Below are 21,895 nucleotides of genomic sequence, written 5' to 3' on the forward strand. Positions count from 1 at the left end.
CCTTCAAAAGTGAAAAATACTTCAGGAAAACTCTTGAAACTCTTGATTATATTCCTGTCATTCAGGAATATATATATATATATGGACACCTGTAATCTCAGCCATTCGGGAGGCTGAGGCAGGAGAATCACTTGAACCCGGGAGGCGGAGGTTGTGATGAACCAAGATCACACCATTGCCCTCCTACCTGGTCTACAAAAGCAAAACTGCCTCAAAAAAAAAAAAAAAAAAAAAAAAAAAAGATCTAAAGTGTTACTCTCCTTGCAAACTACCAAGTTATTATTCCACTATTTAATGGATGCTAGAGAGATACATGAAATAACTAGACCAGGATGAAGAGTTATTACTCACACAGATAACAGAAGCCAGAGTATCAGTTTCTGTATCTTGTTACTTGAGCCAATTATCTCAGAGTAATTCAAAGGGGGCTACATTATGCCTGTACATGTTACAGGTTGTATTATAGTTGAGAAATCCTAAGTTTGGAAAACCTAAATCCTTTATAATAGCCAGTAAGTCTGCCTGCTCTTTGCTCTGGAGAAAGACATTATCTCTACTCTTTTGGATTGCACTTAGGCCTTTAATTTTCTCCATAGGGAGACACCATGTCTTCCAAAGCTGTTTGCTACACAAACATTCTTTAAAAGATTGAGTGGAACAAAACCAGTTATTGTCTTTGTTTAGAGACCATGTAGAAATGTGAAAGAGCCATGGAGATTTAGCCCTCAATAGTCAACTGAACTGCACTGAGATCGGCCAGCTAGGTTATGTAACCTACTTATAACTTTAGGACTTCCCCAAGCCCAACCTTGTTTGTATCACTTCCATTTGATGAGGGAGTATTGCTGTGCACATCCACCTTTAAAGTTTGGAAGGTCATAGAACACCTGACTCATTATAGGAAGCTCAGGTTGCATGGTAATCGCATGCTGTGTGGTCAAGTGTGCTGTCTTTCCTAGGCCCTTATAGAAAGCCAGAAGCTAGTTTAGGCACCACTTTACTATACATTTCTAAGAACAAACCCAAGGCTCTAAGCAGCATCCTTGTTCTGCCAAAGAAAATTCATGAAAAATGGAATATTCTGGGCCATGTGGTTAAGTGGCAGGAAGCTTTTGTGGAACGTAGTGTCTTTTGCAGAGATTTTTATTGTTTGGTGTCCTGTTCAAAACTAGCAACTTTGAAAGTAACTTGATAAATGGGTCACTAAAATGGGGTGTATGAAGCTACCAATATGCAAAAGTGTCCGTAAGCATTGTGTCTTGTTTCCTAGTGGTAGGAGGTGCCAGATGCAAAAACCTATCTTGCCACACTGAAAGATATATCTTCATGTCCTGGACAAGGGACCCTGAAAGATTTCACCTAGGTAACAATCCCCTAAACTTCTGTGGGATTTATTTCCCATTCTCTGGAGTACATGAGTCTTATAAAGGATTTTAGAATATGTGCTACTTTCTGCTCACCATATCAAGACAACATGCTATCATCAAACCAATGGAGCAGCATGCTGTCCTTTAGAATAGAGAAACAAGGTTGGAAAGTTAAAATAGTCCTGAGGGCTCAGAGAAGTGGTATTGTTGGCCCTGGCTGCTTAAAGAAAATGAGTTCTGATAATCTTTATTTTTATTTATTTATTTATTTTTGAGATGGAGTCTTGTTCTGTTGCCAAGGCTGGCACTATCTCTGCTCACCGCAACCTCCGCCTCCCAGGTTCAAGCAATTCTCCTGTCTCAGCCTCCTGAGTAGCTGGGACTACAAGCACACGCCACCATGCCCAGATAATTTTTGTATTTTTGGTAGAGATGATTTTCACCATATTGGTCAGGCTGGTCTTGAACTCGTGACCTCAGATGATCCACCCGCCTTAGCCTCCCAACTGATAATCTTTAAGTAGCAAGTATTGAGAAAAAAAAAAAAAAAATATGTTCTCCAGATTAATAGCCATATACCAGGTCCCAGTGGATGTTTCATTTGTTCTGGCAATGAAATCACAGCTGAAAAAGCTATAGCAATTAGAATAAAAGACCCAATTAAGTTTACAATAGTGCACTGCTAATATCTAAAATCCATCTGTTTTCTGCACAGACCAAATTATAATTTGAAAGGCTATGTAGTAGTGTTCATTACCCCTGCATCTTTCAAGTTTCCAATGGTGGCACTAACCCCTGTAATTCCTCCAGTAATGTACTATGAGGTATCTATTTTATTATAACATTATTATACTTGAGAGATAGTTTTGGTGGTTCTATTTGACTTACTCCAACACCAAGTTTCCCACTTTACAGGTCAGGGAGTCCATGTGGCCATTCTGCCTGTTACTGAATAAGTCTACTTCTATCAGCATTCTGTACCGACCGAGGATCTACTCAGAAAGAAAATTCACAGTCCATTGGGTCCACTGTGAGAATGACTCAAGCCAAAATTTCATTTATATCATAACCTGCAAAAGCCCCTAGTATGACTATGGACCTCGGCTGTGTTTGGGGTCTCCAGGAATTATTGGTTCAAAGTAATGAATCCAGTAATACCCCGAAATGCTGATCATTTCCCTTTCTCAACTGCTTAGTCACCCTGGTAAATAAATGGTCATATAACCCTTTGTAGAAGGCTTGGGAGATATACAGAGAAAAGCTTTTGGCTGTATAGCAGGAGCCCTCCTCAAGGGGCCTGAGTGTATCCTTAATCCAAGGTACTCTTGAGCTGTGAACTAGCTCAAGTCTGTAACCGTGGAGCTGTTTTAACTATCGTGATGATTCAAGTCAGACTTCTGTTCATCAGACCTAGAGATTTTCAGGTTATACAAATCAAACAATAAGCATTCCACTATCTAAATCACTTATTAGGACATATTATTAGCTAGCCAACATCAAAGACTTCTGAGAGTCAGAATGTTCTGGTCACTGCCTTGTCCCTGCTGTGCAGTATGATGTGCAGGCTCATTGTGTTTTCATTAATTTGTGCCACCTCTTTGAATCCCTACAGCCTGTTTGTAAAATCTGTCTTTTAGCCCTAAATTTATTATGGCTTCCTGCCTATTTTATGTGTACCTGCCTGTTACGAACCATGAAAAATAAATGTGTGTACACCTGTACATGCAAACACACACAATCATACAGATATGCTGAGGAATTTGCATTAAAATTATGTGCTGTTATGCCTAGAAGAGTACTCTCCACATGGTATAGTCTCCTTAATATGCTTCAATTTAAATCCCCTCAAAATTAATAGATGACTTTGAAATTTAAATCAATTCTTCCCAAAAATTACTTGTGAAAGAAAACTGGCTCAATATGGCTTAACAATAAAGGAGACAGTTGCCTCTGTAACTGAACTGTAGAAATGGCAGCAGTACAACCTCACCTTTGGTGTATTGGGAGCTATATGTTACTCTGTAATCCAGAATTTTGTCTGCATTGTTTGTTTTCATTCCTCTCAGTATGTCGGGTTAATTTTCCCAGATTACTTTTCTCAACTTTGTTCATCACCATGACAATCAGAATATATTAGACTTGGTCGGGTGAGGTGGCTCACGCCTGTAATCCCAGAACTTTGGGAGGCCAAGGCGGGTGGATCACGAGTTCAGGAGATCAAAACATGGTGAAACCCCACCTCTACTGAAAATACAAAAAATTAGCCAGGCGTGGTAGCATGCACCTATAGTTCCAGCTGTTGGAGAGGCTGAGTCGGTAGACTTGCTTGAATACAGAAGGTGGAGGTTGTAGTGAACCAAGATTGTGCCACTGCACCTCCAGCCGGAGTGAGCAGAGTGAGACTCCGTCTCAAAAAGAAAAAAGAAAAAAAAAAGAATATATTAGACTCACATATTCGCCCTTTTATCACTAGACAGCAGAGGATAAACAGGATGAAGTGAACAAGATAATAAAATTGGTAGCCAGTTCCTGGAATATATTATTCGCATAAAATTGAGAGAAATGTTCTCTCAAAGGTGAGATCCACTGTTCAATAGAGAGGAATTATATATAGACAAAGCAATAGACAAGTACTACTAATAAGAGAGAGCTATTGTGTTCAATTATCTGTGAAATTTATATACAACACTGAAAAACATTTTAAGATTGAATAAATAAGGAAATGATTTATGCTCATGGAAACATTACACAACAGGAACTATAAGTTGAATGTTATGTACAGCTGTATAAATTTATACAAATATGTGAACATGGTTATATATGTATATATATGTATGCATGCGGATAGATTGATAGGTAGTTGTATTTATTTAAATCTTATAAGAAAAACAATCTTGTATCAAGAAAATGCATCAAAATACTTTAATAAAGATGTAAAAATGTGTTACCTCAATTATATTCAATTAGCTAAGGAAAATCATTTAAATCACTGAGCAAAATAAATGATCCAAATTCGAAATGGTCTCAAAAGCCATCTGTGCTTATTGTACATTACCTGATTAAGTTATCTTCACAACTAAGTTGGGCAATTTCTCTGCAGTATTCAAAGGCAGAATAGATAGATTTGTAAACTGATGTTAAATATGTGTGTATGCACATATTTACATATATGCATATATACATCTACATGGTAAAGCATTATTTAAATATTTTGTATTTGCAGTATTTTAATAAGTAATTGTTAAAGAAATGAGTGTGCATATTTTAACATAAATCTACTTTGACAGTGTAACAAAGTGTGCTGCATATTAAAACTTGTGTTGAGTGTAGCAATGGGTTCACATTGCCATGCTTCAACTGAGTTGAGAAATGGTCTTTAGACTGTGACCTGACCATGCCACCTATTGATTAAAGAGCTGTTTCATAGAGGCCTTATTTGCAAAATAATGACTCTGAAATACAGTCTTTGAAGACACTGTCATTTTATGACTAACTCTGCTTTGGGTCCAAATAACCAGTGACAATTCAGTAGGATATTTTAGACTTTTGCCTCACAAAGATATCGTATGTTAAGGAATATGTAGTTAAGAAAATTTTCAATTTATTCAAAGTAAAACTATTTCCCTTTTTCTGGATGAAAATAATTTAGACTCTATAAATTATGCCACTTAGAGTCATAGAGCATAGGAAGATGGTTGGTCGATGTTGTGGTTTGTATTAGATATTGCTCTTCTCTCTGTATTCAAACATGATTATAAAGCACTTCTGTTTTTGTCTTGATCCAGTGCAGTCAGAGAGTTGCCTTGTTTGATATTAGTGTTTTATGAAATGGTTTATGTTCAACAGGAGACTATGATGGCCCAGCCATTAGAAGCAAACCAGACGCTAATAACTCCAAGGCTAAGCTGATAATGCCAGGCCAACTCCTATCTGTGAGGGGTTGATTTTCTATGGAAAAGTAGGTCTGCAAAACTTATCTAAAAACTCATGACAGTAGATGAAAAACTAAAGGTGTCAGTTGATTGAGTTCTAAATCTAACACATCAGCTAGATTATCTTGAACTATTTACCTTTATAAATTAAGCATATATCTAACAAAAAATACAAGTATTACTGAATTCTGGAAATACTTCTGAGACCTGCTCAGGTTATAACAACCACTTTAATTATATTGCTAAGTGAACATTTTGTCTAAGGCATACATAATTTTATATTGTACAATATTATTAGTTAATGGATTTATTGTGTATTAGTCACGTTTTCCACTCGATATTTTCAATTGTTCAATGGCAGTTACTGTGTCATATACTTCTTTCTATCCACTATACACCATTTACTTATGGTTAGTATTAGTGTGGATGTTAATAAATATTTAAGTACTTAATTACAGGGTGGAAAATGAAACTGAATTAAAAGGAAAAATGACTTCTTCAAACTGTGATAATTCCTGAGCCCAGTGACTTTAGAAAATCATTTTGAACTAGATTCAAAATGCAATTTATGAAATATGTTATTTATATCTCTCTTTTCTTTGAAGGCCTACCCACAAGAACTCTCTAAGCTGCTATTGAAGATGGTGACTTTTTTAATTGCTTTCAACTGTCTCAGAAAATTTAATGATAACAGGGTTGTTTAGGCATTCAGCCTTGATAAGCACTTGTGCATTGACCTTCTCTGATTCCTAGAATTGCTGCCTAGCTGTAGTGCTTCCTATTGAAGCATAATTGGATTGTCATAAATCCAGATGGAGCTGCTTCCTAGAAGCTTGCTATGTGTAAGAATAGTTTCAGAAAGTTCTCAAACTTTAATATTCATGAGAAACACCTGGACAACTTGTAAACTAGTAGTTTTGGAGAACCCACTTTCAGATTTCCTGTTTCGTTAAGTTCCAAGGTGGTGTAAACCAAGGTGGTCTGGGTACTACATCTTGAGAAATATTAATTTGGACATTAACAAATTTATTTTGAGAACTACTGATTTAGGTATTGTGGTAGGCAGCATAATGCCCCCCAAAGATACGCACATCCTAATCTTGAACTGTTAGTATGTTACTGTAAATGGCAAAAGACATTTAGGTGATTAAAGATAAGGAGGGGAGGTTAACGTAGGTTAAGAAAGTAGACTAACATTATCAGATTGGTCCTTAGAAGTGGGTAACCTTCTCAGTTGTATCAGAGGGAAGGACATGTGATGAAAAACAACAGTCAGAGAAGTGAAACATTATTGCAAAATGGAAGAAGGGTGCCATCATCCTAAGAATATAGGTGATCTCTGAAAGCTAGGGGAAAAAATAAGCAAGCAGGTTCTCACATGGGGTCTTTAGAAGGAAACACAGCCATGCCAACACCTTGATTTTAGCCCAGTGAGACCTCTGTTGAATTTCTGACCTACAGGACTGTATGATCACAAATTTGCACATTTTTATTCCACTAGATTTATAGTAATTTGTTACAGAAAAGTAGAAAAATAATACGGATATTTAAAAATTTTATCACTTAGAATTATACATTCTTATCTGTTTTTTCCTGATGCTTCACACACCATAAATCCAAAATTTAGATGGCCATCTTAGCAGCAAAAGCCCTGAACATGATATCAGAAAACCAGCATGTGAAATATCTATCTACCACTTACCATCTGTATTACTTTAGACAAGTTTATTTCTTCATTTAATTGACAATTATTTGAGAACTTTTCTATTTAAAATGAATATTCTTTGTGTCATGATGGAAAAATCAAATCAAATGTAGCTGCTATCTTTAAGTGGCTTTAATATTGGTGACAGAGTAGGAAATCAAAACGCTTTAATAGTATGAATTGACCTAAATACTGATGTGCAGAATTGTGATATAGAAGCCCAGAGGAAGAGAGTTTCAACTCAACCCTCCCAGTTCCAATGCTTTATATATAAAAGAAAACAAATTATAGTTGCCACAAGGAAGGTACTATGGTCTGAATGTTTGTGTCTCCCCAAAATGCATATGTTGAAATCCAACCCCTAAGACGATAGTACTAAAAAGTGGGGGCTTGGGGAGCTGATTAGGTCATGAGAACAGAGCCTTCATGAGTGGGATTAGTGTCTTTATAAAGGAGACCCCAAAGAGCTATCACACAACCTTCACCAGGTAAAGACGTAGCAAGAAGACAACCATGTGTGAACCACAAAGCAGGCCCTCAGCAGATTCTTGATCTACTGCCACCTTGATCTTGGAATTCCCAGCTTCCAGAACTGTGAAAAATAAACTTCTGATGCTTATAAGCCACCCAGTCTATAACAGTTTGCTCTAGCGACCCAAACAGACTAAGATAGAAGGGGACCAATGTTATTGAGGTCTCTTAGTGCTGCTAGGGGTCTGGATGGTCAATTAGGATGATGTGCCAACATGAAAGTAGCAATGAAGCCTTTTTTCACTAACTGCAGTGGTATATATATATGATACACAGGCACACACAAATGGAGTGCCAGCTTCCCCCTGCTCCTTTCTCCCCCAACAGACTCAGCATTAGGTGAGAGACAGGTGACTTACAGATGATGAGGTAAGTCATCTCAATGCTGAGGAGCCCTGGACAAAATGCTCTGGATGATTTACGGACCTCGAAGACTAAGGGGGAAAAAAAAGCAAGGGCTAGGAGGGGAAAAGTACCATGCCATCTTAGTCAACGTCCCTAAATATGGAGATCCTTGTAGAGGGGCCTTACAAGTACCTTAGTAAAGCCCTCTCCTTTACCTCCAATTAGAAACCTCCAAATGAGGTGCCTAGACTTTTAATGCTGATATTTGCATGATATATGTAGGAGCGTGACCAGCCATGGGAGCCTGAGCCCTTGGCTGCAGCATCCTCCAAAGACTGAAATGCACTGGCTGTGCACCAAATTTAGGGTGCAGAGGATAACTTTTTCCCACGAGGCCTGACAGGCAATGTCTACACTATGTGTAGACTGCTTATGGTTGAGCCTTAAAGATCACATGTAGGATTTTGGTCCTCAAGGTCCTGTATAGACCAGTGCTGTCCAAAAGAAATGTAATGTGAGCCACTGATATAATTTTAAACTTTATAATAGTCATATTGAAAAAAAGTAAAAAGAAACAGATAAAAATTAATTTTAATAACATAGCTTTATTTGAACCAGTATAGCTGTATTAGTCACGGTTCTCTAGAGGGACAGAAGTAACAGGAAAAATGTATGTATAAAGTGGGGTTTATTAAGGAGTGTTGACTCACAGGATCACAAGGTGAAGTCCCACAGTAGACCATCTGCAAACTGAGGAGCAAGGAAACCAGTCTGAGTTGCAAAACCCCAAAAATAGGAAAGCCAACAGTGCAGCCTTCAGTCTGTGGTTGAAGGTCCAAGAGTCCCAAAGTTGAAGAACCTGGAAATCGATGTTTGAGGCAGGATGCATCCAGTATGGGAGAAAGATGGAGGCCGGAAGACTAAGCCAGTCTAGTGCTTCCACGTTCCTCTGCCGGCTTTTATCCTAGCCATGATGGCAGTTGATTAGATGGTGCCCACCTAGACTGAGGGTGGGTCTGCCTCTCCCAGTCCACTGACTCAAATGTTAATCTCCTTGGCAACAACCTCACAGACACACCCAGGAACAATACTTTGCATCCTTCAGTCCAATCAAGTTGGCACTAAATATTGACCATCACAATAGCCAAAATATTATTTCAAATTATATATAAAATTAAGAATTCTTAGTGGGGCCTATTACATTATTTATTTCCATGTTAAATCTTCTAAATCAAGCAAGTATTACACGTTTATAGAACATCTCAATTGGGACTAGACATACTTCAAGTGCTCAATAACCACATGTTACCAATGTCTATTACATTGTCAGCACAGAATAGAGTCATTTCTAAGTACTTTTTAAAAAAGGCACAAAAGTGTAGTCCAGAATTGTTCAATGTAAGTTTTCAGTTTCAGCTTCTAATCCTTTATTAGGCATGTGGCCATAAACACATTTCTTAACTTTTTGAGTTCATATATTTAAAGTACCTAGTAAAGAGTCTGATATGTATTTGGAACTCAGAACATATAGGTTTCTTTTACTTCAAATTCCCTAAAGTTTATGCAGATTATCTTAATTTTAGAGGGTCATCACGAACATTTAATAAGATAAAATATATTAATGTTTTGGATGTTGGGCAGAAGCAGATCTGAAAATGTTATGTTCAGAGGAGTCTGCTTGTGAGATCAGCCTTTGGCTGACTTCTGGGAACTTAGCCTTTCATCTGGTAAATCACTGTGTGTAGACTGTTTGTACCAATGATGAGATTCATGGTAAATAACTGTTTTCCTTCTTAGAATTTGTAATTTTGAACATCCTGATAGAGAGTGCTTGTGCGACCAGCTTAAGAAAATCTCAGGTGCTGAGTCTCTACTGGATTCCCTAGGAAGAACCATTGCACACATTTTATTGCATTTTTGATTGCCGAAAAAAGGATCATGTTCAATTTGCCCCACTGAGGGAAGAAGAAAGCAAAATGAAACCTGTGAATGGATTTCCACAGACACTGCCTGTCCCGTGTCTTTTTCCCTTGCTAATCCTGTCATAAATTCCTTCTCTGTAATAAGCCTCAGCTGCAAGTCCATCTGGTGAATCACTCAACCTGAGGGTGGTCTTGGGGAACATTTGAAACGTGGAGCATTTTAAACTTGAATAAAATATGTTATTAGAAGTCTCTCTAATAAAATTGTTTCCACTTTATTAAATTATGGCTTGAAGAACAGGCAAAATTAAATAAATGAAATACAGTTTCTTTGTAGACAAGTTCAGAAAATGGGGTTGAAGAAGGGCTTCTGGCCAAATTGCCAGGAGCTTTGAGAGCTTGTGCAATGGGACCTCCAGCAGACACTGTGATTTGGTGCAACAGGTTCAAAATTATTTAGGTCCACAGCTAAGAATTAAATCAAATGTTTTCTTCAAAACTCTGATACTAGTTTCATGAAGGTGTATTAAAACAACTGAACTTAGGTCATTATAATAAATTTACATTTAAAAGTCTCATAAAAAGTAGCAAATGGCATTGTTTCAGATATAGATAACTGCCTTCAACAAATTGCTGACCCTTGCCATGGTGGGCATTTGTTGATGAAAAATGCCTAAAACTAGAACTATATACATCCTAGTATTCCTTATATCCAAGTAGGATTACATGATGAGTTATTATTAAAACATGAATGGAAATGATGTGTCCTTTCTAGGTTGGACTTTTTTTTAAAAAAAGCAGATGTCCTTCGCTACTGCCTCCTGCCCTGTTAGCTGGGTAGAAGCAGAAGAATCCAAGATTGTAAAGGATGATGAAGCAAACAAAATGAAGATCTCCTGCTTTGATTCATATAATAGGATTACAGACTGGCTAGGAATATCTATATTGGACTATTACAGAAATAACAAACATTAACTGTTTGAAGATTCTAAAGTTGTAGGAATATTTATTATAGTAGCTGTTACTCAAATTAATACAGAAAAACCTCAGGATATAGACAAATAACACACTTAAAACTTTACCCATTTACCTCAACATTCAAATACACCTTGACAAACTTTTAGCTCTAGAATGGCCTGTTATTTCTGGACAGACTACTGCATTAACAAGACAATAATGTGGACACTTTTTATGGTGAACCTTTTTCAAAAAAGGGTGAAATGATGTCCATGAGTTCAATCTGTAACTCAATCAGAGTTGCTTTTACAGAATCCCAAGTAAAAAAGAGATATCCATTTTTTTTGAGATGGAGTCTCACTCCATCACCCATGTGGGAGTGCAGTGGCGCTACCTCGGCTGTCTGTAACCTCTGCCACCAAGGTTCAAGAGATTCTCCGGCCTCAGTCCCAGGAGTAGCTGGGACTACAGGTGTGTGCAACCACACCCAGCTAATTTTTGTATTTTTAATAGAGACGGGGTTTCACACTGTTGGCCAGGTTGGTCTCATACTCCTGACCTCAAGTGATCCACCTGCCTCAGCCTCCCAAAGTGCTGGGATTAGAGATGTGAACCACTGTTCCCAGCAGATATATCAAATACTGAAGCCTAATTATTTCCTGAACATTAAAGGAGATCGTATAACAGAGACACATAGAAATCTTAAACAGTCCCCATCTATCTTTTAATTTCTAGATGCTCACTGCCTCTAAAGCCTTGCACTCTCTCATTGTTACCCCAAATAATCTTCCATTCTTGGTGCTCTATAGGTTCCTTCATCCCTCTCAGTTACTAAAATGTGGGCTGCAGTGGGCAGAAATGTGAACTCCATTAGCATTAAAATTTCAAAAGGACATCTGTGAAGCAGAATATACAATGTTAAAACAGATTTTTACGTATGCAATGAATTATATTTTGGTTTCCAATTTAACATTCATCTATTTTTATTTTCATATTTCTACACAGTAATCTTAGCAATTTCTATGTCTCTTCTGAAAAGCTTAAAAAACAAAACAAAAATACCTCTATCTGTAGATGCCTCAAAATATTTTTTAAAATGATATGTTAAATGTGGCAACATATTTTGTCTTTCTAGGTACAGACCTTTTTTTTTTTTTTTTTTTTTTTTAAGATGGAGTTTTGCTATTGTTGCCCAGGCTGGAGTGCAATGGTGGGATCTTGGCTCACTGCAACCTCCTCCTCCCAGGTTCAAGTGATTCTCCTGCTTCAACCTCCTGGAGTAGCTGGGATTACAGGCTCATGCCACCACGCCTGGCTAATTTTTTTGTATTTTTAGTAGAGACAAGGTTTCTCCATGTTGGTCAGGCAGGTCTCAAACTCTCAACCTCAGGTGATCCATCTGCCTTGGCCTCCCCAAAGTTCTGGGATTACAGGTGTGAGCCCCCAAGCCCTGCCTAGGTTTATACTTCTTATCTGATACTTCTTACTGGATAAGATTCTGAGCCCAGGAGATTTCTGCAAGGTAAAATCAACTTCAGAAATTTAAATTTTGTTTTCGTGCCACTTAATGATGTTTTAAAGAATATCACCAATTGCTAAAAATGTGTGTTTACGGAGACAAAATAGGCTATATTCAGACTAGCTTGACTCTTATTTTATGAAAATGTGGATCTATAAAAGCTTCCGAGTGACAATACTAGGATCATGTGAAATTGATTGATAGCATAGTTTATGCCTTCAAGATCCTTCAAAATCTCTTGTTTTTTTCTCCCAAATTTTCCTCTAAAACCTGAAAATTAGATAGGATGGAATGCATAAACATTAAATATTTTCATTTCTATTTGGACAAAAGATAGAAAAATATCTTGAAATTTCTTGAAAATATGTACACTTTTATATTTTTTATATTATAGTAACTATTATAATACCAAATGGGAAAGCTAACACAGGATAACACTTTTATAATATCAAAATGAGAAAGATAACACATGATGTATAGTAGCAAAGATTATGTATTAGAAGATCTTAGCTTTTGGGAGAACTTCTATCATGGAATGCCCAAGATTATTTAATTATAAAAACAATATATCAAAATTATTTTAGAATTTAGATGAAATCTTCAGTGTAAGTTTCTAAATAAAATAAAAATCACGCTACTGTGATTTATATTGCTCTGAATTACACATTTGAATTATTTTTATTTTTAGTGTAGAACCACCCTTCCAGAAGTTTGATAATAATGAATATTAGTCAGTTTTATTCCATTGCATTAGGTTTTCAACTTTAAAAAAAATTATACAGACTGTGCTTTTCTCTTTGTGTAACAGAATCAAATTCTGAATTCCTAAATGAGCGCCTGTCAGCTCAGGCAGAATAATTTGTATTATTTTCCAGTTTTTGATCTTTGTTACAGGGATAAATCCAGAAATAATTGGTGAAATACTGTACCATGCGTACCTTGGGGCTGTTCAATGAGTCATAATGATTTGGCAGTAATTTACCCAGGAAAATAACAAAAATTACTATGGAGAGGATAACAAGTTTGTAATTTAGCTTATTCTCACAAAAATGACTCTAGATTAAACGTGGAGTGAAGAAGAAATCTAGTTCAATCTTAAGCCCAGGGGTAATACACAGGCTTGGCTTTTGGTCTTGGAAAGTGTTCATTCATTTAAGGGTCAAAACGTTTACTTTTCATTTAGAAAGGAATTTGTAAGTGATGTGTAAAATATTGAGTTTTTGCAAGAAATTTCTTTCGGAATTGCACTGAAATACCCAAGAAAATGCCACACTCCCAAACCAGATTAAAGAGTTAAGTAATGAAGTAGAGTTAGAGCTCAGTACAATACTTGAAGAAGTCAATTGATCAGAAAAGAAGTTCCATCACCGCCAAGAGCTTGGTGGTTTTAGAAAGACCTTTGACTGCCTTGTTACTGTGTGTGAGGGCAAAGCCCAGTTCTTCTACTGCTTTGCCTAAATTTGAGCTTTCTGCTGCTTATTTGCTACTTGCTACTTATCTGTGAGCCTAAAACTAGTTCACGGAAAGTGATACTTAATTAATATTGGTTGACTATTTATCTTAAAGAGAAAAAATATTTGAAATAAAAATATTATTTATGTGCAGTCTCATTATCCAGAAAATAATTATATCTAATTTCTGAACATATAATAAAATTCTCCAATAAGATATACTTGATTATCCTCTTTTCATGGTAAAAGAAATTGCAGATATAAAATTTTCGGAAAATGCAAACACTGACATCTACTCTTTTCCTCATCTCACAAAACAAGGACTCTTAAACAGGACTCTTTAAAGTGTCTTAGCAAACTTGATTAAAGTTATTGATATTTATAAGTAGGTTAAATGTGCTATTTCCATTATCTTTTAATTTACTTATATTTAAGCTACTTTCCTACTATATTGACCCTGTGTATATACTTTTGTACTATATTGATTCTTTGTAAATTCAGATGACTGAAACTGGGATAGTTCTTAATATTTTTCTATGCAAGTTTGAGCTTAATGCTTTTAGATTTTTTATTAAGTAAGCTGCTTTAGAAGGTTCATTGATATTTTTCAGGAGAAAGCATTTATTGGAGCAAGCAACTAAGCATTTTTATGCCTTGTGTATTGTTTAACATGGGAGCAGAAGTGTTCTAGTATTGTTTAATATAGAAACAGGAAAATATTTGGTATAATATTTGGCACAGGTTCTCAGTCATTGGTTCAAAGTGAAATACCAATAAGTGATGGAGATGGAATGAGAATTCAGTACTTGCAACTTTTGCTGTTCAGGATATTAGAAGATAGTCATCAGTATGAGTTAAAACTTTAATAGAAAACATATATTTCACTCAGCTTAACAAGGCACAGAAAACAAAACAAAACAAAACAAAAAGTTTCTTAGGAAATAATGAAGTCAGTATGTCAGCCTTCAATATAAATAAACTATTTAAAATTGCAATAATTGCTATGAAAATGTATGCTTATGTATTTTAGTGTATGTAATACATAGTGGAAAGAAAACACAGACTATTCACCAATCCAAAGTGTTCATGAAATGGAGAAATATGTCATTCAAAAGCTGTTAATGTGTATTAGTATATTATACATATATCTGTGGGAAGAAAGTAAACACACAAACAATTAACATTCAGACATTTATAAGAATCAGTTTTCAAGCTATCATTAAAATACAATTTTTATAACAGTTCATCAGCATGCCTCCTTATTTAAATGCATGGTATATTGTCTTACATTGTGCATTGACATTCCTGAAACTAATAAGAGACACTGCAGCAGTTACATACTGCTTTCCAAAATCTGTACATTTTCTCATTCTTAAGGGCAAAACATACCGTTGACAAGCATCATATAAACATCACAGCAATTTGAAAACAAGTAAAGGCATGCCATGAAAGCTGGTTTTCAAAAGCAAAGATCTATCAAGTATTCTTGAAAGAAAGAGCTTTATACTGCTTCTGCAAGCCAATTCCATCCCTGCTAATAAATTTTCTTTAGCCAAAGCAGAATTTTTGTTTTACTTTGGTTTGACTGGATTTGTTATTATCAAATTGCAACACCTTTGGTGGTACTGGGGAAAGGAATTTGTTCTTTCATGTTTGCTGAAGGCAACATCATTCAATTCTCTTAAACCAGGCCATGCAATCTCTCTAGAACTAGAAAATATTTAATTTTGTAACTGTATGTTATAATAACATAGCGGTTAATCATATTCAACATATTTAGCACAGACTTCCAAAGACAAAGTAAAAAATAAGTAAGTAGAGGAGTTGATATTTTAGAACATGATACAATAATGACTAGAATTCTGGTGTATAGAGGAATTGCTAAATTAAAAAGACTAGGTTAGAGCCAAATTATATAATATTTTAAATTCAAACAATTGGGATTAATTTTCAGTAGCAATCAAAGTTATCAACTGGTATCAAAGAGCTATACCACTTAATGCTTTTCTTGTTTACAAAATAAGTTTGTACTGGGACATAGGATTGATTGAAACAGGGAGAATGGGAAGGCAAAGATGGTATGAAGAAACACAGTTATTTATGAAACAAACATGAATAGGAGAGAGAGTTCTGAGGACATTTTGGCCAAGAAAAAAACAAGTAAGGAAAAGAAAAGACATCAATAAGATAGATACAGGACTTATAATACTAGGAGAATGATGATGTTATTAATTACAATAAAGCAGACAAGATGAAATATTATTATTATAAAATACAATAAGTTGCTTTAAATGTAAGTATTATCTCACTGATGCAGAGCAGGTAACCTCCAGATTGGAGATTAGCCTGGGAATATTCTTGGCTCCTCCCTGGAAATAATTCAAGGGTGAGTTAGTGGTGAGAGAAAGCAACTTTTATTGAACCAGAACTGCTTCATGCAGAGCAGGGCTAACGCGTAAGAGGTATGCTCAGAGTTGGTGCTGTGGGCTGCTAGCTAGCTGGATTTATACCCACTTTTAATTATATGCTAATTAAGTGGTCAGTTATTCAGAACCTTTTGGAAAAAAGGTAGGGAGTTTCTGGAACCATAAAAGATAATTTCTGGGCCATTACTATGGTGTGCTGCCATGGCATTTGGAAATGGTCATGGCCCTGGTGAGAGTGTTTTTATGCTAACAAGCAATTAGAGCAACTAGAGGTCACTTTTTTTTTTTTTAACTTTTATTGTAAGTTTAGAGGTACATGTGTTTGTTACATAGGTAAACTTGTGTCATAGGGGTTTGTTGTACAGATTTTTTCAATACCCAATAATTAATCTTAGTATCCATTCATTATTTTTTTGGATTCTCTCTTTCCTCCTGCCCCACAAACCTATGATAGGTCCCAGTGTGTGTTGTTCCCCAGTGAAGGTCACTTTCATTGCCATCTGCTGGATTTGCCTGGCTTCAACACTGCATCCTTTTTTAACCTGATCCTGTTCCAGCCAGAAGGGTCACAACAGGAAAATTAAATCCCGCCAATCCCGACCTTATCACCATTTTGTATCTGAGAAATGCCCAGTATGTAGTCAGAAATACAAACTCCATTACTTATTTATACAGTACAGGAAAGTTATATAAAATATTGATTTAATTAATCAGTTTTTTCTTTTGTTCTGACAGCAATCAATGTTCAATAAAGAAGCAAAACATCAATAAGACATTATTTTCAAAAATAAAGAAAAAAGAGACCTATGAAAAATGACAAGTCACATGAAAATATGCAAAAAATGTACAGGCATGTTTTTTCAATTATTTTTCTAGTTCACTGATCCCATGTCTCCCACCTGGTTAATTTAAGACCATCATATATTCTGGAAAATAATCTTTTTTATAATCCACTGGAAAATTGCATGAACAATCTAAAATTATTACCAAAGTAATTATTATAACAATGTTATTTAAATTTGAAGGCTATCCTACTCATTTTTACCACTCTGGCAAATTGAGGGGTTGACCCAAGCTGTGGCGTAAAATTGTGGTTCTTCATTTTAAATCAAAACTCCTCTGAGACTTTTTGGAGTTTTGCCCAAGGAAAATATACATGCAACATTTTTGCATCAGCCTTCCACATTATTTGTACATTTCCTAAAGTGTATTATGAACACCAGTTTTAGAATCCCTGAGACAATGTGTGGAGTCTTATGCAAACCCGATTTTCTTTGAAGATCTAATTGCTAGGCAGTTTCAACACGCTGCTCATTTCTCTCAAGCTCAAACCCTATTTTCTTTGAAAATCTAATTGCTACACAGTTTCAACACCCTGCTCATTTCTCTCCAGCTCATCTCCACACAGCTTTAAATTATCAAAACCTTGGAAATGTTTAGAATCTTGAATTTGAAACAAAATTTATATTTTGAATTTCCCACTCACTCTTTGTCTAATGTTCACATATACAAGGAGTTTTGAGTACTTGACTTCAAAAAATAACTACCATTCAATTATTTTACATATCTGCTAATAAAGAGAATTATAGTTGGGTCAACCAGTGATAAGGTATCAAAATTACTTTTTCAGTATATTACAAGTCTTTCTACTTATTCCATGATATTTCCAACCATTAATCCTCCATGCCTGGAATCTGTCTGAGCTCTTGGTTTACTTTCATTTAAATAATTGCCACTTACTCTTTATTTTATACTCAGTTTTCACTATAACTGCCTGTTTTCAAATTCAAATCCATGCTTTTAAGGTAAATATATATTTAATTAGCTATTTATCCATTTTTTAAATTTTCAATTAATTGAAATGTTAACCTTTATTTAAAATAACCTTGCCCTGATTATACCAAAAAATATAACTTTTACTTTCTAAAATTGAAGTATTTTGCCTGAGTTTCATTTCCACAAACATGACCACCTTAAACACATGATTCTACTTTCTTCTTCTAATTTTCTTCTATTTTAAGATAAGTCCATTTTACACTTAAAACAAAAACATTTAACAAGAAAAAATTAAATTATCCACACTAAGTAATAATTGCGTTTAATTTTATGCCCCTTCTTAATTGTCTTGCAGCCACTTGAAGATGAAAAGGTCAAGTTTGAAGTTCAATCTTTTCTTGACATGCTGCTCTGGGAGTAGTTTTCCTACCTTGGTAGGAAGTGCAACTGAGTTAACGGTAATTTCTCAGTATTTTATTTATGCTCCAGTTTTCCCCATTCACTTCAATATAGTTTTAAGTCTTACCTTCATTTCTAATACAGCCATTGCCCCTTTGTATGCTATATCTGTCTAATTTCTTTATTTCTCAGAACGTGCAAAACTGCAAATCTTTAATTGCACCTTATGTTTCCACTATACCTGCACCAATATTTTAACTCAAAACTATACTAAAGAACTTTTTGAGCCATCGTTAGGTTGTCACACACTGCCATATAACATATTTCCTTCTGCAGTAATTGAGATAGAGTATCAATACTCATATTTGCAATGTTATCTCTATATCAAACTGTTTACTTGTGAGCAACAAATGTTTGCACCTGTCTTCCCACAGACTGTAGGATGAATTTTTCATACTCTAACGACTGAATTTTGAGACTTCATCTTCCCCACAATTCCCAAGTTATTTCGGATATTCAATTGGAACCAGAGAATTCTCTATATAGAAGATAACAAGGTTATTTTTCTCTGAGCTTGGACCAGGTCATCGTCAATGGCCTGAACAAGAAGTGTCTAATTTAATGCCTGAAACAGAGTAGCTAACTGTTGCTATGGCTCATTGTCACAGAAGTCTGGAGACACAAAGAAAATGATAAACTGAAATATCTCAGTCAGAAATTCTCATGATTAAAGGAACAGGGCCAGAAAAAAATTTAAAATAATAATAATAATAAATAAAATTAAAAGGAGAAATTCTCACTTGCTTATACCATTGCTGTAAGGTCAATTAAATTGTGTAAAAATTATGTTACTATAAAGCAAATTGTTGACCATGCTAATTTAATAAGAAGATCATATACTAAACAACATTATTTTAAATTTTAGATAAAAATTAACGAAAGTCAGAGTAACAACTCCAAAGTTGTAATATCTAATATGGTAAGCATTAGTCACATGTGTCTGTTTAGCTATAAAATCTAAATTAATTAAAAGCAAATAAGATTTAAAAATCAGTTCTTCAACTGAACTTGATATATTTCATGTATTCAACAGAGACATACATTTTCATCATCACAGAAATTTTTATTGGACAGTGCTGATAAAGGATGAAGAATTACACTCCAACTTAAATTTTACTTTACATTACAAAGTAATTTTTCTCTTTTGCGTGCATGGAAGTCGGCATAAATGCCTTTGCGTGGTCAAAGACCAAGACAGTGATTCATTTAGATAAACAAACTCAGCTAGTTTTGCACCAATAAATGATCACGTTTATGTGTGTCAGTCATAACACGTATGGGCACATGTAGGAGAGTGGTCCCATAAGATTATAATGCTGCATTTTTACTGTGCCTTTTTTACTTTTATATATGCTTAGATACACAAATACTTGTCACTGTGTTACAATTACTGACAGTATTCAATACAGTAGCATGTTGTACAGGTTTACAGTCAATGAGCAATAGGTTACAACATATAGCCAAGGTGTGTAGTAAGGAACACCGTCTAGGTTTGTGGAAGTACATTCCATGCTGTTTACACAACAAAATCACCTGACACGTTTCTTAGAATGTTTCCATCTTATTAAGTGTATTGGATTTAGCAATGAAAAATCACGGTTTCAGAGCACTTCCGCAAAATCCCCATGTCCAAAATTGTAAGTTGTGAACTGTATCTTTCCTTTTAAAAAGCATGGAGAAAAAAATAACACACGGAATGCCAACTTCAAATTGGCATATTCATACTTTATTTATTTATTTATTTATTTATTTATTTATTTATTTATTTAAAAAGGAGTCTCGCTTTGTCGCCCAGGTTGGAGTGCAATGGCATGATCTCGACTCGCTGCAACCTCTGCCTCATGGGTTTAAGCGATTCTCCTGCCTCAGCCTCCTGAGTAGCTGGGATTACAAGCCTCCACTACCACGCTTGGCTAATTTTTGTATTTGTAGTAGAGACAGGGTTTCACCAGGTTGCTCAGGCTGGTCTGGAATTCCTTTCCTCGTGATCCGCCCCCTTTGGCCTGCCAAAGTGCTGGGATTACAAGTGTGAGCCACCGTGCCTGACCACATTATTATTTTTATAACTACTATTAGAAGTGTAAGTACTTTGTTCTGCCACAGTTCTTTGTGGAAATAGAAAGAAAGAAATTGCACTTTTCAGTTTCATGTTTTTTTAAATAAATGCAAGTTCACATTTAAATTTGGAAACATTATTTTAAATCTTAGCTATCTCTCAGAGACTATAAATCACAGAGTTTGGTTTTCAAATCTGCAGGAAAAAATTTATCAAATCACCAAAAATAGAATAGAAAAACATATCTATTAAAGGCAGTATTTGAAAAGTGAACATTTAAGTCTGAACTAAAGAAACATTCTATCATTTTCCACAAAAATAAAAAAAAAGAAAATCTGTTTTCATATTACTACCAATATTGTACACATATATACACATATACACACATATACAATGCTTGTACACACATATATTTAATAAACTATTATAATTTTGAATTATTCAGTGGAGTATAAAACTGAGTTTCGTTCTCTAAACCAGATTTTCATTAAAATGCAACAAGTAGCTGTTAAGATCCATACATTTGCATTATTTGTGACAGATAATTGTTCTTTCTGTGTATAATAAAAAGATTGTATTTTTACTGATACATAATAGTATACATGTATGGGGTACATGTGATATTTCAACACATGCACACAATATGTATTGATCAAATCAGGGTATTTAGCACAGTAAGGTGACTACAGAAAACAATAACTTATTGTATATTTCAAAATATTCAGAAAAGAAGATTTGAAATATTCCTAACAAAAATGAAATAAAAATTTTCAGAAATTGTAGTATGGTTGATTTGCTTATTGCTTTTTTGTTTTTGGCTTCCTTTACTTTTAAATACCTAAATATCAAATTATAATAGCCTGGAACAAAAATAACAATTACAAACAATATAAAAATGGCACATCTGTCCAGGTGCAGTGGTTCACACCTGTAATCCCAGCACTTTGGGAGGCCTACATGGGTCAATCACTTGAGACCACAAGTTAGAGATCAGCCTGGCCAGCAAGGTGAAACCCTGTCTCTACTAATACTACAAAAATTAGCAGAGTGTCCTGGTGCACAGCTACTACTCAGTGGTCCCAGTTACTCACTGGCTGAGGCAGGAGAATTACTTGAACCCAGGAGGCAAAGGTTGCAGTGAGCCAAGATCCTCTACTGCACTCTAGCTTGGGCTACAGAATGAGACTCTGACTCAAAAAGAAGAATAAATATAAAAGCACATCTGTAGAAGCTTTATTGATATTATTTTATTTTAGGTAATGAAATTCACCATCCTTTTTAACAATTATAATCATTCTATATACATATAATGATAAATTTAAGTGATGAAGGTATCAAATTAGAGCACATAATTGAAAATCAATGTCAATAGACATGATTTTCATTAAACATATTGCTAGATACTACTATATGATAATAAATTTGTGAAAGAGTTCCAGTGTGAATTTT

Source organism: Rhinopithecus bieti, unplaced genomic scaffold (assembly GCF_001698545.2).
Source record: "Rhinopithecus bieti isolate Rb0 unplaced genomic scaffold, ASM169854v2 scaffold_23096, whole genome shotgun sequence".
Lineage (NCBI taxonomy): Eukaryota > Metazoa > Chordata > Mammalia > Primates > Cercopithecidae > Rhinopithecus > Rhinopithecus bieti.